Here is an 18771-nt window from a genome sequence, read left to right as displayed (position 1 = left end):
TGTTGGTCCCCTAGGCTGAGCTCCGGTTCTCAGAGGTTCTGAAAACCCTGTCCTCTGAAATCTCCGCGCACCTTTCTGAAAGGAAACCTCGAAAAAGCCACCCGCACATTCAGCGGGACCAACCTGAAATTCAAGCCGACCTCCTGGTTCTCTCGGTCGGACGAGGCGCTCTCGGGCGACCCCATTCGGACTTCCAGGGGACGACCGACCACCAGGTCAACCCCATGCTAGTCAATGGGGTTGACCTGCTCTCCGAGAGGGGACTTAGAAAATTTTTCAGCCCGCCTCCCCGTGGGTTGACCTGGTGGACGAGGGGGGACTTAGAATTTTTTTGGCGACTTGGGCAACTATCGATCACCCCGCCTCCACCGGGTCACCCAAGCCGCCCGAGGATCACCGTCCTGGGCCAGAGACAGAGAATTCCACCAGGTCCTTTGGATGGGGCCCACGGAAAGGCAATTTTCCCAAAATTTCCCCAGAGACTCCGGGCACTGCTGGGAGGTCCCCCAGGAAGCCGGAGCCAATTTTTTTATTTTTTTTCGAAATAAGGATCGGGACCACAGTGACCGGGTAGACGCTTCCAGGCAAGCCGCTCGGGGCTCACCCTCCTCGGCCGCGGAGAGCGACTCGCCCCGGTCGTTTGGATCGGGCACGTGGAAAATTTTTACAAAATTTGCCCGGAGACTCCGGGCACTGCTAGAAGGTCCCCCCGGTCGCCGGAGCCAAAAAAAATTTTTTTTTTCGAAATAAGGATCGGGACCACCGTGACCGGGTAGCCGCAACCAGGCAAGCCGCTTGCGGCTCACCCTCCTCGGCCGCGGAGAGCGACTCGCCCCGGTCGTTTGGATCGGGCACATGGAAAATTTTTACAAAATTTCACCGGAGACTCCGGGCACTGCTAGAAGGTCCCCCCGGTCGCCGGAGCCAAAAAAATTTTTTTTTTCGAAATAAGGATCGGGACCACCGTGACCGGGTAGCCGCTTCCAGGCAAGCCGCTCAGGGCTCACCCTCCTCGGCCGCGGAGAGCGACTCGCCCCGGTCGTTTGGATCGGGCACATGGAAAATTTTTACAAAATTTCACCGGAGACTCCGGGCACTGCTAGAAGGTCCCCCCGGTCCCTGGAGCCAAAAAAAATTTTTTTTTCCAAATAAGGATCGGGACCACCGTGACCGGGTAGCCGCTTCCAGGCAAGCCGCTCGGGGCTCACCCTCCTCGGCCGCGGAGGGCGACTTGACCCCGGTCTCCTGGATCTCTCACAAGGAAGGGTGTTTGGATCCCAAATTTTCCCCAGAGGCTCCCGGCGCCGCAGGAAGGTGCCCCCGGTCCCCGGAGCGAAGAAAAACAACTTTTTCTCCAGTCTCCATCGGGACCTCCGGGACCGGGTCCCCGCCGCCCGGCAAGCCGCTCGGGGCTCACCCTCCTCGGCCGCGGAGAGCGACTCGCCCCGGTCGTTTGGATCGGGCACATGGAAAATTTTTACAAAATTTCACCGGAGGCTCCGGGCACTGCTAGAAGGTCCCCCCGGTCCCTGGAGCCAAAAAAAAAATTTTTTTTCCAAATAAGGATCGGGACCACCGTGACCGGGTAGCCGCTTCCAGGCAAGCCGCTCAGGGCTCACCCTCCTCGGCCGCGGAGAGCGACTCGACCCCGGTCTTTTGGATCTCGCACACGGAAGGGTGTTCGGATCCCAAATTTTCCCCAGAGCTTCCGGGGGCTGCAGGAAGGTTCCCCCGGTCCCCGGAGCGAAGAAAATCAATTTTTTCCCCAATCTCCGTCGGGACTTCCGAGACCGGGTCCCCGCCGCCCGGCAAGCCGCTCGGGGCTCACCCTCCTCGGCCGCGGAGAGCGACTTGACCCCGGTCGTTTGGATCGGGCACATGGAAAATTTTTACAAAATTTCACCGGAGGCTCCGGGCACTGCTAGAAGGTCCCCACGGTCCCTGGAGCCAAAAAAAAAAATTTTTTTCCAAATAAGGATCGGGACCACCGTGACCGGGTAGCCGCTTCCAGGCAAGACGCTCTGGGCTCACCCTCCTCGGCCGCGGAGAGCGACTTGACCCCGGTCTCCTGGATCTCGCACACGGAAGGGGGTTCGGATCCCAAATTTTCCCCAGAGCTTCCGGGGGCTGCAGGAAGGTTCCCCCGGTCCCCGGAGCGAAGAAAATCAATTTTTTCCCCAATCTCCATCGGGACTTCCGAGACCGGGTCCCCGCCGCCCGGCAAGCCGCTCGGGGCTCACCCTCCTCGGCCGCGGAGGGCGACTTGACCCCGGTCTCCTGGATCTCTCACAAGGAAGGGGGTTTGGCTCCCAAATTTTCCCCAGGGCTTCCGGGTGCTGCAGGAAGGTTCCCCCGGTCCCCGGAGCGAAGAAAATCAATTTTTTCCCCAATATCCGCCGAGACTTCCGAGACCGGGTCCCCGCCGCCCGGCAAGCCGCTCGGGGCTCACCCTCCTCGGCCGCGGAGAGCGACTCGACCCCGGTCTTTTGGATCTCGCACACGGAAGGGTGTTCGGATCCCAAATTTTCCCCAGAGCTTCCGGGGGCTGCAGGAAGGTTCCCCCGGTCCCCGGAGCGAAGAAAATCAATTTTTTCCCCAGTCTCCGTCGGGACTTCCGAGACCGGGTCCCCGCCGCCCGGCAAGGCGCTCGGGGCTCACCCTCCTCGGCCGCGGAGGGCGACTTGACCCCGGTCTCCTGGATCTCTCGCAAGGAAGGGTGTTTGGATCCCAAATTTTCCCCAGAGGCTCCCGGCGCCGCAGGAAGGTGCCCCCGGTCCCCGGAGCGAAGAAAAACAACTTTTTCTCCAGTCTCCATCGGGACCTCCGAGACCGGGTCCCCGCCGCCCGGCAAGCCGCTCGGGGCTCACCCTCCTCGGCCGCGGAGAGCGACCCGCCCCGGTCGTTTGGATCGGGCACATGGAAAATTTTTACAAAATTTCACCGGAGACTCCGGGCACTGCTAGAAGGTCCCCCCGGTCCCTGGAGCCAAAAAAAATTTTTTTTTCCAAATAAGGATCGGGACCACCGTGACCGGGTAGCCGCTTCCAGGCAAGCCGCTCAGGGCTCACCCTCCTCGGCCGCGGAGGGCGACTTGACCCCGGTCTCCTGGATCTCTCACGAGGAAGGGTGTTTGGATCCCAAATTTTCCCCAGGGCTTCCGGGTGCTGCAGGAAGGTGCCCCCGGTCCCCGGAGCGAAGAAAATCAATTTTTTCCCCAATATCCGCCGAGACTTCCGAGACCGGATCCCCGCCGCCCGGCAAGCCGCTCGGGGCTCACCCTCCTCGGCCGCGGAGGGCGACTTGACCCCGGTCTCCTGGATCTCTCACAAGGAAGGGTGTTTGGATCCCAAATTTTCCCCAGGGCTTCCGGGTGCTGCAGGAAGGTGCCCCCGGTCCCCGGAGCGAAGAAAATCAATTTTTTCTCCAATCTCCATCGGGACTTCCGAGACCGGGTCCCCGCCGCCCGGCAAGCCGCTCAGGGCTCACCCTCCTCGGCCGCGGAGGGCGACTTGACCCCGGTCTCCTGGATCTCTCACGAGGAAGGGTGTTTGGATCCCAAATTTTCCCCAGGGCTTCCGGGTGCTGCAGGAAGGTGCCCCCCGTTCCCCGGAGCTAAGAAAATCAATTTTTTCCCCAATATCCGCCGAGACTTCCGAGACCGGGTCCCCGCCGCCCGGCAAGCCGCTCGGGGCTCACCCTCCTCGGCCGCGGAGGGCGACTTGACCCCGGTCTCCTGGATCTCTCACAAGGAAGGGTGTTTGGATCCCAAATTTTCCCCAGGGCTTCCGGGTGCTGCAGGAAGGTTCCCCCGGTCCCCGGAGCGAAGAAAATCCTTTTTTTCCCCAATCTCCGTCGGGACTTCCGAGACCGGGTCCCCGCCGCCCGGCAAGCCGCTCGGGGCTCACCCTCCTCGGCCGCGGAGGGCGACTTGACCCCGGTCTCCTGGATCTCTCACAAGGAAGGGTGTTTGGATCCCAAATTTTCCCCAGAGCATCCCGGCGCCGCAGGAAGGTGCCCCCGGTCCCCGGAGCGAAGAAAATCAATTTTTTCTCCAGTCTCCATCGGGACTTCCGAGACCGGGTCCCCGCCGCCCGGCAAGCCGCTCGGGGCTCACCCTCCTCGCCCGCGGAGAGCGACTTGACCCCGGTCTACTGGATCTCTCGCAAGGAAGGGGGTTTGGATCCCAAATTTTCCCCAGAGGCTCCCGGCGCCGCAGGAAGGTGCCCCCGGTCCCCGGAGCGAAGAAAAACAATTTTTTCTCCAGTCTCCATCGGGACCTCCGAGACCGGGTCCCCGCCGCCCGGCAAGCCGCTCGGGGCTCACCCTCCTCGGCCGCGGAGAGCGACTCGCCCCGGTCGTTTGGATCGGGCACATGGAAAATTTTTACAAAATTTCACCGGAGGCTCCGGGCACTGCTAGAAGGTCCCCCCGGTCCCTGAAGCCAAAAAAAAAATTTTTTTTCCAAATAAGGATCGGGACCACCGTGACCGGGTAGCCGCTTCCAGGCAAGCCGCTCAGGGCTCACCCTCCTCGGCCGCGGAGAGCGACTCGACCCCGGTCTTTTGGATCTCGCACACGGAAGGGTGTTTGGATCCCAAATTTTCCCCAGGGCTTCCGGGTGCTGCAGGAAGGTGCCCCCGGTCCCCGGAGCGAAGAAAATCAATTTTTTCCCCAATCTCCGCCGAGACTTCCGAGACCGGGTCCCCGCCGCCCGGCAAGCCGCTCGGGGCTCACCCTCCTCGGCCGCGGAGGGCGACTTGACCCCGGTCTCCTGGATCTCTCACAAGGAAGGGTGTTTGGATCCCAAATTTTCCCCAGGGCTTCCGGGTGCTGCAGGAAGGTGCCCCCGGTCCCCGGAGCGAAGAAAATCAATTTTTTCTCCAATCTCCATCGGGACTTCCGAGACCGGGTCCCCGCCGCCCGGCAAGCCGCTCGGGGCTCACCCTCCTCGGCCGCGGAGAGCGACTTGACCCCGGTCGTTTGGATCGGGCACATGGAAAATTTTTACAATATTTCACCGGAGGCTCCGGGCACTGCTAGAAGGTCCCCACGGTCCCTGGAGCCAAAAAAAAAAATTTTTTTCCAAATAAGGATCGGGACCACCGTGACCGGGTAGCCGCTTCCAGGCAAGCCGCTCTGGGCTCACCCTCCTCGGCCGCGGAGAGCGACTTGACCCCGGTCTCCTGGATCTCGCACACGGAAGGGGGTTCGGATCCCAAATTTTCCCCAGAGCTTCCGGGGGCTGCAGGAAGGTTCCCCCGGTCCCCGGAGCGAAGAAAATCAATTTTTTCCCCAATCTCCATCGGGACTTCCGAGACCGGGTCCCCGCCGCCCGGCAAGGCGCTCGGGGCTCACCCTCCTCGGCCGCGGAGGGCGACTTGACCCCGGTCTCCTGGATCTCTCACAAGGAAGGGTGTTTGGATCCCAAATTTTCCCCAGAGCATCCCGGCGCCGCAGGAAGGTGCCCCCGGTCCCCGGAGCGAAGAAAATCAATTTTTTCTCCAGTCTCCATCGGGACCTCCGAGACCGGGTCCCCGCCGCCCGGCAAGCCGCTCGGGGCTCACCCTCCTCGGCCGCGGAGAGCGACTCGCCCCGGTCGTTTGGATCGGGCACATGGAAAATTTTTACAAAATTTCACCGGAGGCTCCGGGCACTGCTAGAAGGTCCCCCCGGTCCCTGGAGCCAAAAAAAAAAATTTTTTTTCCAAATAAGGATCGGGACCACCGTGACCGGGTAGCCGCTTCCAGGCAAGACGCTCAGGGCTCACCCTCCTCGGCCGCGGAGAGCGACTCGACCCGGGTCTTTTGGATCTCGCACACGGAAGGGTGTTCGGATCCCAAATTTTCCCCAGAGCTTCCGGGGGCTGCAGGAAGGTTCCCCCGGTCCCCGGAGCGAAGAAAATCCTTTTTTTCCCCAATCTCCGTCGGGACTTCCGAGACCGGGTCCCCGCCGCCCGGCAAGACGCTCGGGGCTCACCCTCCTCGGCCGCGGAGGGCGACTTGACCCCGGTCTCCTGGATCTCTCACAAGGAAGGGTGTTTGGATCCCAAATTTTCCCCAGAGCATCCCGGCGCCGCAGGAAGGTGCCCCCGGTCCCCGGAGCGAAGAAAATCAATTTTTTCCCCAGTCTCCATCGGGACTTCCGAGACCGGGTCCCCGCCGCCCGGCAAGCCGCTCGGGGCTCACCCTCCTCGGCCGCGGAGAGCGACTTGACCCCGGTCTACTGGATCTCTCGCAAGGAAGGGGGTTTGGATCCCAAATTTTCCCCAGAGGCTCCCGTCGCCGCAGGAAGGTGCCCCCGGTCCCCGGAGCGAAGAAAAACAATTTTTTCTCCAGTCTCCATCGGGACCTCCGAGACCGGGTCCCCGCCGCCCGGCAAGCCGCTCGGGGCTCACCCTCCTCGGCCGCGGAGAGCGACTTGACCCCGGTCGTCTGGATCTCGGCACAGGAAAGGTGTTTGATCCCAAATTTTCCCCAGAGGCTCCCGGCGCACTGCTAGAAGGTGCCCCCGGTCCCTGGAGCGAAGAAAAACAATTTTTTTCTCCAAGTCTCCATCGGGACCATCCGAGACCGGGTCCCGCCGCTCCGGCAAGCCGCTCAGGGCTCACCCTCCTCGTCCGCGGAGAGCGACCCGCCCCGGTCGTTTGGATCGGGCACATGGAAAATTTTTACAAAATTTCACCGGAGGCTCCGGGCACTGCTAGAAGGTCCCCCCGGTCCCTGGAGCCAAAAAAAAAATTTTTTTTCCAAATAAGGATCGGGACCACCCTGACCGGGTAGCCGCTTCCAGGCAAGCCGCTCAGGGCTCACCCTCCTCGGCCGCGGAGAGCGACTCGACCCCGGTCTATTGGATCTCGCACACGGAAGGGTGTTCGGATCCCAAATTTTCCCCAGAGCTTCCGGGGGCTGCAGGAAGGTTCCCCCGGTCCCCGGAGCGAAGAAAATCAATTTTTTTCCCCAATCTCCGTCGGGACTTCCGAGACCGGGTCCCCGCCGCCCGGCAAGCCGCTCGGGGCTCACCCTCCTCGGCCGCGGAGGGCGACTTGACCCCGGTCTCCTGGATCTCTCACAAGGAAGGGTGTTTGGATCCCAAATTTTCCCCAGAGGCTCCCGGCGCCGCAGGAAGGTGCCCCCGGTCCCCGGAGCGAAGAAAATCAATTTTTTCCCCAATCTCCGTCGGGACTTCCGAGACCGGGTCCCCGCCGCCCGGCAAGCCGCTCGGGGCTCACCCTCCTCGGCCGCGGAGAGCGACTTGACCCCGGTCTCCTGGATCTCTCGCAAGGAAGGGTGTTTGGATCCCAAATTTTCCCCAGAGGCTCCCGGCGCCGCAGGAAGGTGCCCCCGGTCCCGGGAGCGAAGAAAAACAACTTTTTCTCCAGTCTCCATCGGGACCTCCGAGACCGGGTCCCCGCCGCCCGGCAAGCCGCTCGGGGCTCACCCTCCTCGCCCGCGGAGAGCGACCCGCCCCGGTCGTTTGGATCGGGCACATGGAAAATTTTTACAAAATTTCACCGGAGACTCCGGGCACTGCTAGAAGGTCCCCCCGGTCCCTGGAGCCAAAAAAAAAATTTTTTTCCAAATAAGGATCGGGACCACCGTGACCGGGTAGCCGCTTCCAGGCAAGCCGCTCAGGGCTCACCCTCCTCGGCCGCGGAGAGCGACTCGACCCCGGTCTTTTGGATCTCGCACACGGAAGGGTGTTCGGATCCCAAATTTTCCCCAGGGCTTCCGGGGGCTGCAGGAAGGTGCCCCCGGTCCCCGGAGCTAAGAAAATCAATTTTTTCCCCAATCTCCGTCGGGACTTCCGAGACCGGGTCCCCGCCGCCCGGCAAGCCGCTCGGGGCTCACCCTCCTCGGCCGCGGAGGGCGACTTGACCCCGGTCTCCCGGATCTCTCACAAGGAAGGGTGTTTGGATCCCAAATTTTCCCCAGAGGCTCCCGGCGCCGCAGGAAGGTGCCCCCGGTCCCCGGAGCGAAGAAAAACAATTTTTTCTCCAGTCTCCATCGGGACCTCCGAGACCGGGTCCCCGCCGCCCGGCAAGCCGCTCGGGGCTCACCCTCCTCGGCCGCGGAGAGCGACTCGCCGCGGTCGTTTGGATCGGGCACAAGGAAAATTTTTACAAAATTTCAACGGAGACTCCGGGCACTGCTAGAAGGTCCCCCCGGTCCCTGGAGCCAAAAAAAATTTTTTTTTCCAAATAAGGATCGGGACCACCGTGACCGGGTAGCCGCTTCCAGGCAAGCCGCTCAGGGCTCACCCTCCTCGCCCGCGGAGGGCGACTTGACCCCGGTCTCCTGGATCTCTCACGAGGAAGGGTGTTTGGATCCCAAATTTTCCCCAGGGCTTCCGGGTGCTGCAGGAAGGTGCCCCCGGTCCCCGGAGCTAAGAAAATCAATTTTTTCCCCAATATCCGCCGAGACTTCCGAGACCGGGTCCCCGCCGCCCGGCAAGCCGCTCGGGGCTCACCCTCCTCGGCCGCGGAGGGCGACTTGACCCCGGTCTCCTGGATCTCTCACAAGGAAGGGTGTTTGGATCCCAAATTTTCCCCAGGGCTTCCGGGTGCTGCAGGAAGGTTCCCCCGGTCCCCGGAGCGAAGAAAATCCTTTTTTTCCCCAATCTCCGTCGGGACTTCCGAGACCGGGTCCCCGCCGCCCGGCAAGCCGCTCGGGGCTCACCCTCCTCGGCCGCGGAGGGCGACTTGACCCCGGTCTCCTGGATCTCTCACAAGGAAGGGTGTTTGGATCCCAAATTTTCCCCAGAGCATCCCGGCGCCGCAGGAAGGTGCCCCCGGTCCCCGGAGCGAAGAAAATCAATTTTTTCTCCAGTCTCCATCGGGACTTCCGAGACCGGGTCCCCGCCGCCCGGCAAGCCGCTCGGGGCTCACCCTCCTCGCCCGCGGAGAGCGACTTGACCCCGGTCTACTGGATCTCTCGCAAGGAAGGGGGTTTGGATCCCAAATTTTCCCCAGAGGCTCCCGGCGCCGCAGGAAGGTGCCCCCGGTCCCCGGAGCGAAGAAAAACAATTTTTTCTCCAGTCTCCATCGGGACCTCCGAGACCGGGTCCCCGCCGCCCGGCAAGCCGCTCGGGGCTCACCCTCCTCGGCCGCGGAGAGCGACTCGCCCCGGTCGTTTGGATCGGGCACATGGAAAATTTTTACAAAATTTCACCGGAGGCTCCGGGCACTGCTAGAAGGTCCCCCCGGTCCCTGAAGCCAAAAAAAAAATTTTTTTTCCAAATAAGGATCGGGACCACCGTGACCGGGTAGCCGCTTCCAGGCAAGCCGCTCAGGGCTCACCCTCCTCGGCCGCGGAGAGCGACTCGACCCCGGTCTTTTGGATCTCGCACACGGAAGGGTGTTCGGATCCCAAATTTTCCCCAGGGCTTCCGGGTGCTGCAGGAAGGTGCCCCCGGTCCCCGGAGCGAAGAAAATCAATTTTTTCCCCAATATCCGCCGAGACTTCCGAGACCGGGTCCCCGCCGCCCGGCAAGCCGCTCGGGGCTCACCCTCCTCGCCCGCGGAGGGCGACTTGACCCCGGTCTCCTGGATCTCTCACAAGGAAGGGTGTTTGGATCCCAAATTTTCCCCAGGGCTTCCGGGTGCTGCAGGAAGGTGCCCCCGGTCCCCGGAGCGAAGAAAATCAATTTTTTCTCCAATCTCCATCGGGACTTCCGAGACCGGGTCCCCGCCGCCCGGCAAGCCGCTCGGGGCTCACCCTCCTCGGCCGCGGAGAGGGACTCGCCGCGGTCGTTTGGATCGGGCACAAGGAAAATTTTTACAAAATTTCACCGGAGACTCCGGGCACTGCTAGAAGGTCCCCCCGGTCCCTGGAGCCAAAAAAAATTTTTTTTTTCCAAATAAGGATCGGGACCACCGTGACCGGGTAGCCGCTTCCAGGCAAGCCGCTCAGGGCTCACCCTCCTCGGCCGCGGAGGGCGACTTGACCCCGGTCTCCTGGATCTCTCACGAGGAAGGGTGTTTGGATCCCAAATTTTCCCCAGGGCTTCCGGGTGCTGCAGGAAGGTGCCCCCGGTCCCCGGAGCGAAGAAAATCAATTTTTTCCCCAATATCCGCCGAGACTTCCGAGACCGGGTCCCCGCCGCCCGGCAAGCCGCTCGGGGCTCACCCTCCTCGGCCGCGGAGGGCGACTTGACCCCGGTCTCCTGGATCTCTCACAAGGAAGGGTGTTTGGATCCCAAATTTTCCCCAGGGCTTCCGGGTGCTGCAGGAAGGTGCCCCCGGTCCCCGGAGCGAAGAAAATCAATTTTTTCTCCAATCTCCATCGGGACTTCCGAGACCGGGTCCCCGCCGCCCGGCAAGGCGCTCGGGGCTCACCCTCCTCGGCCGCGGAGGGCGACTTGACCCCGGTCTCCTGGATCTCTCACAAGGAAGGGTGTTTGGATCCCAAATTTTCCCCAGAGCTTCCGGGGGCTGCAGGAAGGTTCCCCCGGTCCCCGGAGCGAAGAAAATCAATTTTTTTCCCCAATCTCCATCGGGACTTCCGAGACCGGGTCCCCGCCGCCCGGCAAGCCGCTCGGGGCTCACCCTCCTCGGCCGCGGAGGGCGACTTGACCCCGGTCTCCTGGATCTCTCACAAGGAAGGGGGTTTGGCTCCCAAATTTTCCCCAGGGCTTCCGGGTGCTGCAGGAAGGTTCCCCCGGTCCCCGGAGCGAAGAAAATCAATTTTTTCCCCAATATCCGCCGAGACTTCCGAGACCGGGTCCCCGCCGCCCGGCAAGCCGCTCGGGGCTCACCCTCCTCGGCCGCGGAGAGCGACTCGACCCCGGTCTTTTGGATCTCGCACACGGAAGGGTGTTCGGATCCCAAATTTTCCCCAGAGCTTCCGGGGGCTGCAGGAAGGTTCCCCCGGTCCCCGGAGCGAAGAAAAACAACTTTTTCTCCAGTCTCCATCGGGACCTCCGAGACCGGGTCCCCGCCGCCCGGCAAGCCGCTCGGGGCTCACCCTCCTCGGCCGCGGAGAGCGACCCGCCCCGGTCTTTTGGATCGGGCACATGGAAAATTTTTACAAAATTTCACCGGAGGCTCCGGGCACTGCTAGAAGGTCCCCCCGGTCCCTGGAGCCAAAAAAAAAAATTTTTTTTCCAAATAAGGATCGGGACCACCCTGACCGGGTAGCCGCTTCCAGGCAAGCCGCTCAGGGCTCACCCTCCTCGGCCGCGGAGAGCGACTCGACCCCGGTCTTTTGGATCTCGCACACGGAAGGGTGTTCGGATCCCAAATTTTCCCCAGAGCTTCCGGGGGCTGCAGGAAGGTTCCCCCGGTCCCCGGAGCGAAGAAAATCATTTTTTCCCCAATCTCCGTCGGGACTTCCGAGACCGGGTTCCCCGCCGCCCGGCAAGCCGCTCGGGGCTCACCCTCCTCGGCCGCGGAGGGCGACTTGACCCCGGTCTCCTGGATCTCTCACAAGGAAGGGTGTTTGGATCCCAAATTTTCCCCAGAGGCTCCCGGCGCCGCAGAAAGGTGCCCCCGGTCCCCGGAGCGAAGAAAAACAACTTTTTTCTCCAGTCTCCATCGGGACCTCCGAGACCGGGTCCCCGCCGCCCGGCAAGCCGCTCGGGGCTCACCCTCCTCGGCCGCGGAGAGCGACCCGCCCCGGTCGTTTGGATCGGGCACATGGAAAATTTTTACAAAATTTCACCGGAGGCTCCGGGCACTGCTAGAAGGTCCCCCCGGTCCCTGGAGCCAAAAAAAAAATTTTTTTTCCAAATAAGGATCGGGACCACCCTGACCGGGTAGCCGCTTCCAGGCAAGCCGCTCAGGGCTCACCCTCCTCGGCCGCGGAGAGCGACTCGACCCCGGTCTTTTGGATCTCGCACACGGAAGGGTGTTCGGATCCCAAATTCTCCCCAGAGCTTCCGGGGGCTGCAGGAAGGTTCCCCCGGTCCCCGGAGCGAAGAAAATCAATTTTTTTCCCCAATCTCCGTCGGCACTTCCGAGACCGGGTCCCCGCCGCCCGGCAAGCCGCTCGGGGCTCACCCTCCTCGGCCGCGGAGGGCGACTTGACCCCGGTCTCCTGGATCTCTCACAAGGAAGGGTGTTTGGATCCCAAATTTTCCCCAGAGCATCCCGGCGCCGCAGGAAGGTGCCCCCGGTCCCCGGAGCGAAGAAAATCAATTTTTTCCCCAGTCTCCATCGGGACTTCCGAGACCGGGTCCCCGCCGCCCGGCAAGCCGCTCGGGGCTCACCCTCCTCGTCCGCGGAGAGCGACTTGACCCCGGTCTACTGGATCTCTCGCAAGGAAGGGGGTTTTCATCCCAAATTTTCCCCAGAGGCTCCCGGCGCCGCAGGAAGGTGCCCCCGGTCCCCGGAGCGAAGAAAAACAATTTTTTCTCCAGTCTCCATCGGGACCTCCGAGACCGGGTCCCCGCCGCCCGGCAAGCCGCTCGGGGCTCACCCTCCTCGGCCGCGGAGAGCGACTCGCCCCGGTCGTTTGGATCGGGCACATGGAAAATTTTTACAAAATTTCACCGGAGGCTCCGGGCACTGCTAGAAGGTCCCCCCGGTCCCTGGAGCCAAAAAAAAAATTTTTTTTCCAAATAAGGATCGGGACCACCGTGACCGGGTAGCCGCTTCCAGGCAAGCCGCTCAGGGCTCACCCTCCTCGGCCGCGGAGAGCGACCCGCCCCGGTCGTTTGGATCGGGCACATGGAAAATTTTTACAAAATTTCAACGGAGACTCCGGGCACTGCTAGAAGGTCCCCCCGGTCCCTGGAGCCAAAAAAAAATTTTTTTTCCAAATAAGGATCGGGACCACCCTGACCGGGTAGCCGCTTCCAGGCAAGCCGCTCAGGGCTCACCCTCCTCGGCCGCGGAGAGCGACTCGACCCCGGTCTATTGGATCTCGCACACGGAAGGGTGTTCGGATCCCAAATTTTCCCCAGAGCTTCCGGGGGCTGCAGGAAGGTTCCCCCGGTCCCCGGAGCGAAGAAAATCAATTTTTTCCCCAATCTCCGTCGGGACTTCCGAGACCGGGTCCCCGCCGCCCGGCAAGCCGCTCGGGGCTCACCCTCCTCGGCCGCGGAGGGCGACTTGACCCCGGTCTCCTGGATCTCTCACAAGGAAGGGTGTTTGGATCCCAAATTTTCCCCAGAGGCTCCCGGCGCCGCAGGAAGGTGCCCCCGGTCCCCGGAGCGAAGAAAAACAATTTTTTCTCCAGTCTCCATCGGGACCTCCGAGACCGGGTCCCCGCCGCCCGGCAAGCCGCTCGGGGCTCACCCTCCTCGGCCGCGGAGAGCGACTCGCCCCGGTCGTTTGGATCGGGCACATGGAAAATTTTTACAAAATTTCACCGGAGGCTCCGGGCACTGCTAGAAGGTCCCCCCGGTCCCTGGAGCGAAGAAAATCAATTTTTTCTCCAGTCTCCATCGGGACCTCCGAGACCGGGTCCCCGCCGCACGGCAAGCCGCTCGGGGCTCACCCTCCTCGCCCGCGGAGAGCGACTCGCCCCGGTCGTTTGGATCGGGCACATGGAAAATTTTTACAAAATTTCACCGGAGGCTCCGGGCACTGCTAGAAGGTCCCCCCGGTCCCTGGAGCCAAAAAAAAAATTTTTTTTCCAAATAAGGATCGGGACCACCGTGACCGGGTAGCCGCTTCCAGGCAAGCCGCTCGGGGCTCACCCTCCTCGGCCGCGGAGAGCGACTCGACCCCGGTCTTTTGGATCTCGCACACGGAAGGGTGTTCGGATCCCAAATTTTCCCCAGAGCTTCCGGGGGCTGCAGGAAGGTTCCCCCGGTCCCCCGAGCGAAGAAAATCCTTTTTTCCCCCAATCTCCGTCGGGACTTCCGAGACCGGGTCCCCGCCGCCCGGCAAGCCGCTCGGGGCTCACCCTCCTCGGCCGCGGAGGGCGACTTGACCCCGGTCTCCTGGATCTCTCACAAGGAAGGGTGTTTGGATCCCAAATTTTCCCCAGAGCATCCCGGCGCCGCAGGAAGGTGCCCCCGGTCCCCGGAGCGAAGAAAATCAATTTTTTCCCCAGTCTCCATCGGGACTTCCGTGACCGGGTCCCCGCCGCCCGGCAAGCCGCTCGGGGCTCACCCTCCTCGGCCGCGGAGAGCGACTTGACCCCGGTCTACTGGATCTCTCACAAGGAAGGGGGTTTGGATCCCAAATTTTCCCCAGAGGCTCCCGGCGCCGCAGGAAGGTGCCCCCGGTCCCCGGAGCGAAGAAAATCAATTTTTTCTCCAGTCTCCATCGGGACCTCCGAGACCGGGTCCCCGCCGCCCGGCAAGCCGCTCGGGGCTCACCCTCCTCGCCCGCGGAGAGCGACTCGCCCCGGTCGTTTGGATCGGGCACATGGAAAATTTTTACAAAATTTCACCGGAGGCTCCGGGCACTGCTAGAAGGTCCCCCCGGTCCCTGGAGCCAAAAAAAAAATTTTTTTTCCAAATAAGGATCGGGACCACCGTGACCGGGTAGCCGCTTCCAGGCAAGCCGCTCAGGGCTCACCCTCCTCGGCCGCGGAGAGCGACTCGCCCCGGTCGTTTGGATCGGGCACATGGAAAATTTTTACAAAATTTCACCGGAGACTCCGGGCACTGCAAGAAGGTCCCCCCGGTCCCTGGAGCCAAAAAAAAATTTTTTTTCCAAATAAGGATCGGGACCACCGTGACCGGGTAGCCGCTTCCAGGCAAGCCGCTCAGGGCTCACCCTCCTCGGCCGCGGAGAGCGACTCGCCCCGGTCGTTTGGATCGGGCACATGGAAAATTTTTACAAAATTTCACCGGAGACTCCGGGCACTGCTAGAAGGTCCCCCCGGTCCCTGGAGCCAAAAAAAAAATTTTTTTTCCAAATAAGGATCGGGACCACCGTGACCGGGTAGCCGCTTCCAGGCAAGCCGCTTGCGGCTCACCCTCCTCGGCCGCGGAGGGAGAATTGACCCCGGTCTTTTGGATCGGGCACTTGGAAGATTATAACACTTTCTGCAAGGAGACTCCGGACACTGCCGGGAGGTCACCCCGGTCCCTGGAGCAAAGAAAGGGAAAATTCTCGAATAAAGGCTCCGGTCCTCCGAGACCGGGTCCCCGCCGCCAGGCAAGCCGCCCGGGGCTCACCCTCCTCGTTCGCGTAAAGAGACTTGCCCTCCGTCGTCTGGATCGGTTCGATGGGAGTCAGCGCCTGCTGAAATGCTGCCCTCCTGTGGAACAAGGTGAGATTAACTCGGGACCAACCGGCCAGCAGGTCAACCCGGTTCTCCAATCGGCCACCGGGTCTACCCGGTTCTCCAATCGGCCACCGGGTCTACCCGGTTCTCCAACCGGCCACGAGGTCAACCCGGTTCTCCAACGGGCCACGAGGTCAACCCGGTTCTCCAACGGGCCACCAGGTCAACCCGGAGCTCCGACCGGGCACCAGGTCAACCCGGTTCTCCGACCGGCCACCAGGTCATCCCGGAGCTCCGACCGGCCACCAGGTCAACCCGGTTCTCCGACCGGCCACCAGGTCAACCCGGAGCTCCGACCGGCCACCAGGTCAACCCGGAGCTCCCACCGGCCACCAGGTCAACCCGGTTCTCCGACCGGCCACCAGGTCAACCCGGAGCTCCGACCGGCCACCAGGTCAACCCGGTTCTCCGACCGGCCACCAGGTCAACCCGCAGCTCCGACCGGCCACCAGGTCAACCCGGTCCTCCGAACGGGCACCAGGTCTACCCGGTTCTCCGACCGGCCACCAGGTCAACCCGGTTCTCCGACCTGACACTAGGTCTCCCCGGAGCTCCGACCGGCCACCAGGTCAACCCGGTTCTCCGACCGGCCACGAGGTCAACCCGGAGCTCCGACCGGCCACCAGGTCAACCCGGTTCTCCGACCGGCCACGAGGTCAACCCGGAGCTCCGACCGGGCACCAGGTCAACCCGGAGCTCCGACCGGCCACCAGGTCAACCCGGTTCTCCGACCGGCCACGAGGTCTCCCCGGAGCTCCGACCGGGCACCAGGTCAACCCGGAGCTCCGACCGGGCACCAGGTCAACCCGGTTCTCCGACCGGCCACCAGGTCAACCCGGAGCTCCGACCGGCCACCAGGTCAACCCGGTCCTCCGAACGGGCACCAGGTCAACCCGGTTCTCCGACCTGGCACTAGGTCTCCCCGGAGCTCCGACCGACCACGAGGTCAACCCGGAGCTCCGACCGGGCACCAGCTCAACCCGGTTCTCCGACCGGCCACCAGGTCAACCCGGAGCTCCGACCGGCCACGAGGTCAACCCGGAGCTCCGACCGGCCACCAGGTCAACCCGGTTCTCCGACCGGCCACCAGGTCAACCCGGAGCTCCGACCGGCCACCAGGTCAACCCGGTTCTCCGACCGGCCACCGGATCAACCCGGAGCTCCGACCGGCCACCGGGTCAACCCGGTTCTCCGACCGGCCACCGGGTCAACCCGGAGCTCCGTCCGCCGGAGGGTGAACCGGGTGGACCTGGTGGCCGGCGGGCGAACCGACCACCAGGTACCCCCGGAGCCCCGACCGCCGGAGGGAGAACCGGGTAGACCTGGTGGCCTGGAAGGGACTTGGAAAAATATTTCGCCGAGACCGCCGCCTGGGGAACGACTTTGAAGACGCCCAGGGCTCACCCTCCACGACCGCGGACAACGACTTGCCCCCGGGCGTTTGGATCGAGCACATGGGAAATTTTAGCAAATTTTGCCCCGAGGCTCCAGGCACTGCTGGAAGGTAACCCCGTTCCCCGGCGGAGTAAATTTAAAAAAAAAAAAAAAAAAAGGATCGGGACCTCCGAGACCGGGTCCCCGCCGCCCGGCAAGCCGCCCGGGGCTCACCCTCCTCGGCCGCGGAGAGCGACTTGAACCCGGTCGTTTGGATCGGGCACCTGGAAGATTTTAATTTTTTTTTTTTTTTTTTTTTTTTCCAAATTTTGCCCACAGACTCCAGGCGGTGCTGGAAGGTCACCCGGGTCCCCGGAGCAGAAATTTTTTTTTCCCTCCCTACTTCTTCATCGTTTCTTCTCTCTCTCCCCAAATTGGCCCGAGACCGTTGCGGTCGGGCAGGCCATATGCGTCGGCGGCGGTGGAGGCGGGGGCCGTGAAGCGGACGAGGAGGCGCGGAGCCGGGTGCCTACGGCCATACCGGACCGAAAGCCCCCGATCCCGTCCGATCTCGGAAGGTAAACCGTCCCGGGCCTGGCTAGTACTTGGATGGGTGACCGCCTGGGAATCCCAGGTGCCGTAGGCAGCTTTTCCCGGTCCCGGCCGGCTCCCTCCTTTTCCGGGCAGGGAGGGAGGGAGGAAGGAACCGGGGCGGGGGACGAAAAGCAGCCTCCTCGCCCCCGAGTTCCCCCCCGCCCGAGGGACCGGAGGGACGGACGGCGGGGACCGGGGTCCCAGGGGCCGACTCGACCGAGGACCCGGGATTCTCAAACTTTCAGGGGGAGACCCGGGGCCCCGGAGGGACCGGCCCGGACCCCTACGGAGCCTCTGAGCCCGGCCCCCGGCTCGCAGGACCGCCCCGAGCGCCCCCGCGGCAGAGCAGGCGAGGCCTGGCCCGGCTTGAGTTCGACGGGTGGGTGGCTCCCCCGGGCTCCCACCACGGAGGACTCACCGCTCCCAAAATCTCAGGGGGGGACCCGGGGTCCCGGGCGGACTCGCCCGTACTCCTTCGGGGCCTCTGAGCCGGGGCCTCGGCCCCCAGGACCGCCCCGAGTCCCCTCGCACCGGCCCAGCGGAGGCCTGGCCTGGCCTGAGGACGGCGGGTGTGTGGCTTCCCCCGGCTCCCTCCACGGAGGACCCACCGCTCCCAAACTCTCAGGGGGAGTCCCCGGGCTCCGAGCGGACTCGGCCGGACCCCTTCGGGGCCTCTGAGCCGGGGCCTCGGCCCGCAGGTCCGCCCCGAGTCCCCTCGCGGCGGCCCGGGCGAGGCCTGGCCTGCGCTAAGGACGGCGGGTGTGTGGCTCCCCCGGGCTCCCTCCACGGAGGACCCACCGCTCCCAAACTCTCAGGGGGAGTCCCAGGGCTGCGGGCGGACTCTCCCTGACCCCTTCGGGGCCTCTGAGCCGGGGCCTCGGCCCGCAGGTCCGCCCCGAGTCCCCCCGCGGGGGCCCGGGCGAGGCCTGGCCTGCGCTATGGACGGCGGGTGTGTGGCTCCCCGGGGCTCCCTCCACGGAGGACCCACCGCTCTCAAACTCTCAGGGGGAGTCCCCGGGCTGCGGGCGGACTCGCCCGGACCCCTTCGGGGCCTCTGAGCCGGGGCCTCGGCCCGCAGGTCCGCCCCGAGTCCCCCCGCGGCGGCCCGGGCGAGGGCCTGGCCTGGCCTGAGGACGGCGGGTGTGTGGCTGCCCCCGGCTCCCTCCACGGAGGACCCACCGCTCCCAAACTCTCAGGGGGAGTCCCCGGGCTCCGAGCGGACTCGGCCGGACCCCTTCGGGGCCTCTGAGCCGGGGCCTCGGCCCGCAGGTCCGCCCCGAGTCCCCCCGCGGGGGCCCGGGCGAGGCCTGGCCTGCGCTAAGGACGGCGGGTGTGTGGCTCCCCCGGGCTCCCTCCACGGAGGACCCACCGCTCCCAAACTCTCAGGGGGAGTCCCCGGGCTCCGGGCGGACTCGCCCCGGACCCCTTCGGGGCCTCTGAGCCGGGGCCTCGGCCCGCAGGTCCGCCCCGAGTCCCCCCGCGGCGGCCCGGGCGAGGGCCTGGCCTGGCCTGAGGACGGCGGGTGTGTGGCTTCCCCCGGCTCCCTCCACGGAGGACCGAGGCCTCCCAAACTCTCAGGGGGAGTCCCCGGGCTCCGAGCGGACTCGGCCGGACCCCTTCG

At 63.9% G+C, this 18771-nt stretch overlaps 1 non-coding gene across 1 annotated transcript; it reads left to right on the top strand.

Annotated features, from left to right (window-relative positions):
* Positions 1-17083: 17083 nt before the first annotated feature.
* LOC127041883 (5S ribosomal RNA) lies at positions 17084-17202 on the top strand. The gene has a single exon (XR_007771744.1). It is a non-coding gene; the product is annotated as a 5S ribosomal RNA (ribosomal RNA).
* The last annotated feature ends 1569 nt before the right edge of the window (positions 17203-18771 follow it).

Source organism: Gopherus flavomarginatus, assembly GCF_025201925.1.
Source record: "Gopherus flavomarginatus isolate rGopFla2 chromosome 13 unlocalized genomic scaffold, rGopFla2.mat.asm SUPER_13_unloc_7, whole genome shotgun sequence".
Taxonomy (NCBI): domain Eukaryota; kingdom Metazoa; phylum Chordata; order Testudines; family Testudinidae; genus Gopherus; species Gopherus flavomarginatus.
Note: the sequence above shows the minus strand (reverse complement) of the source record. Positions and strands in the feature narration are given on the sequence as shown.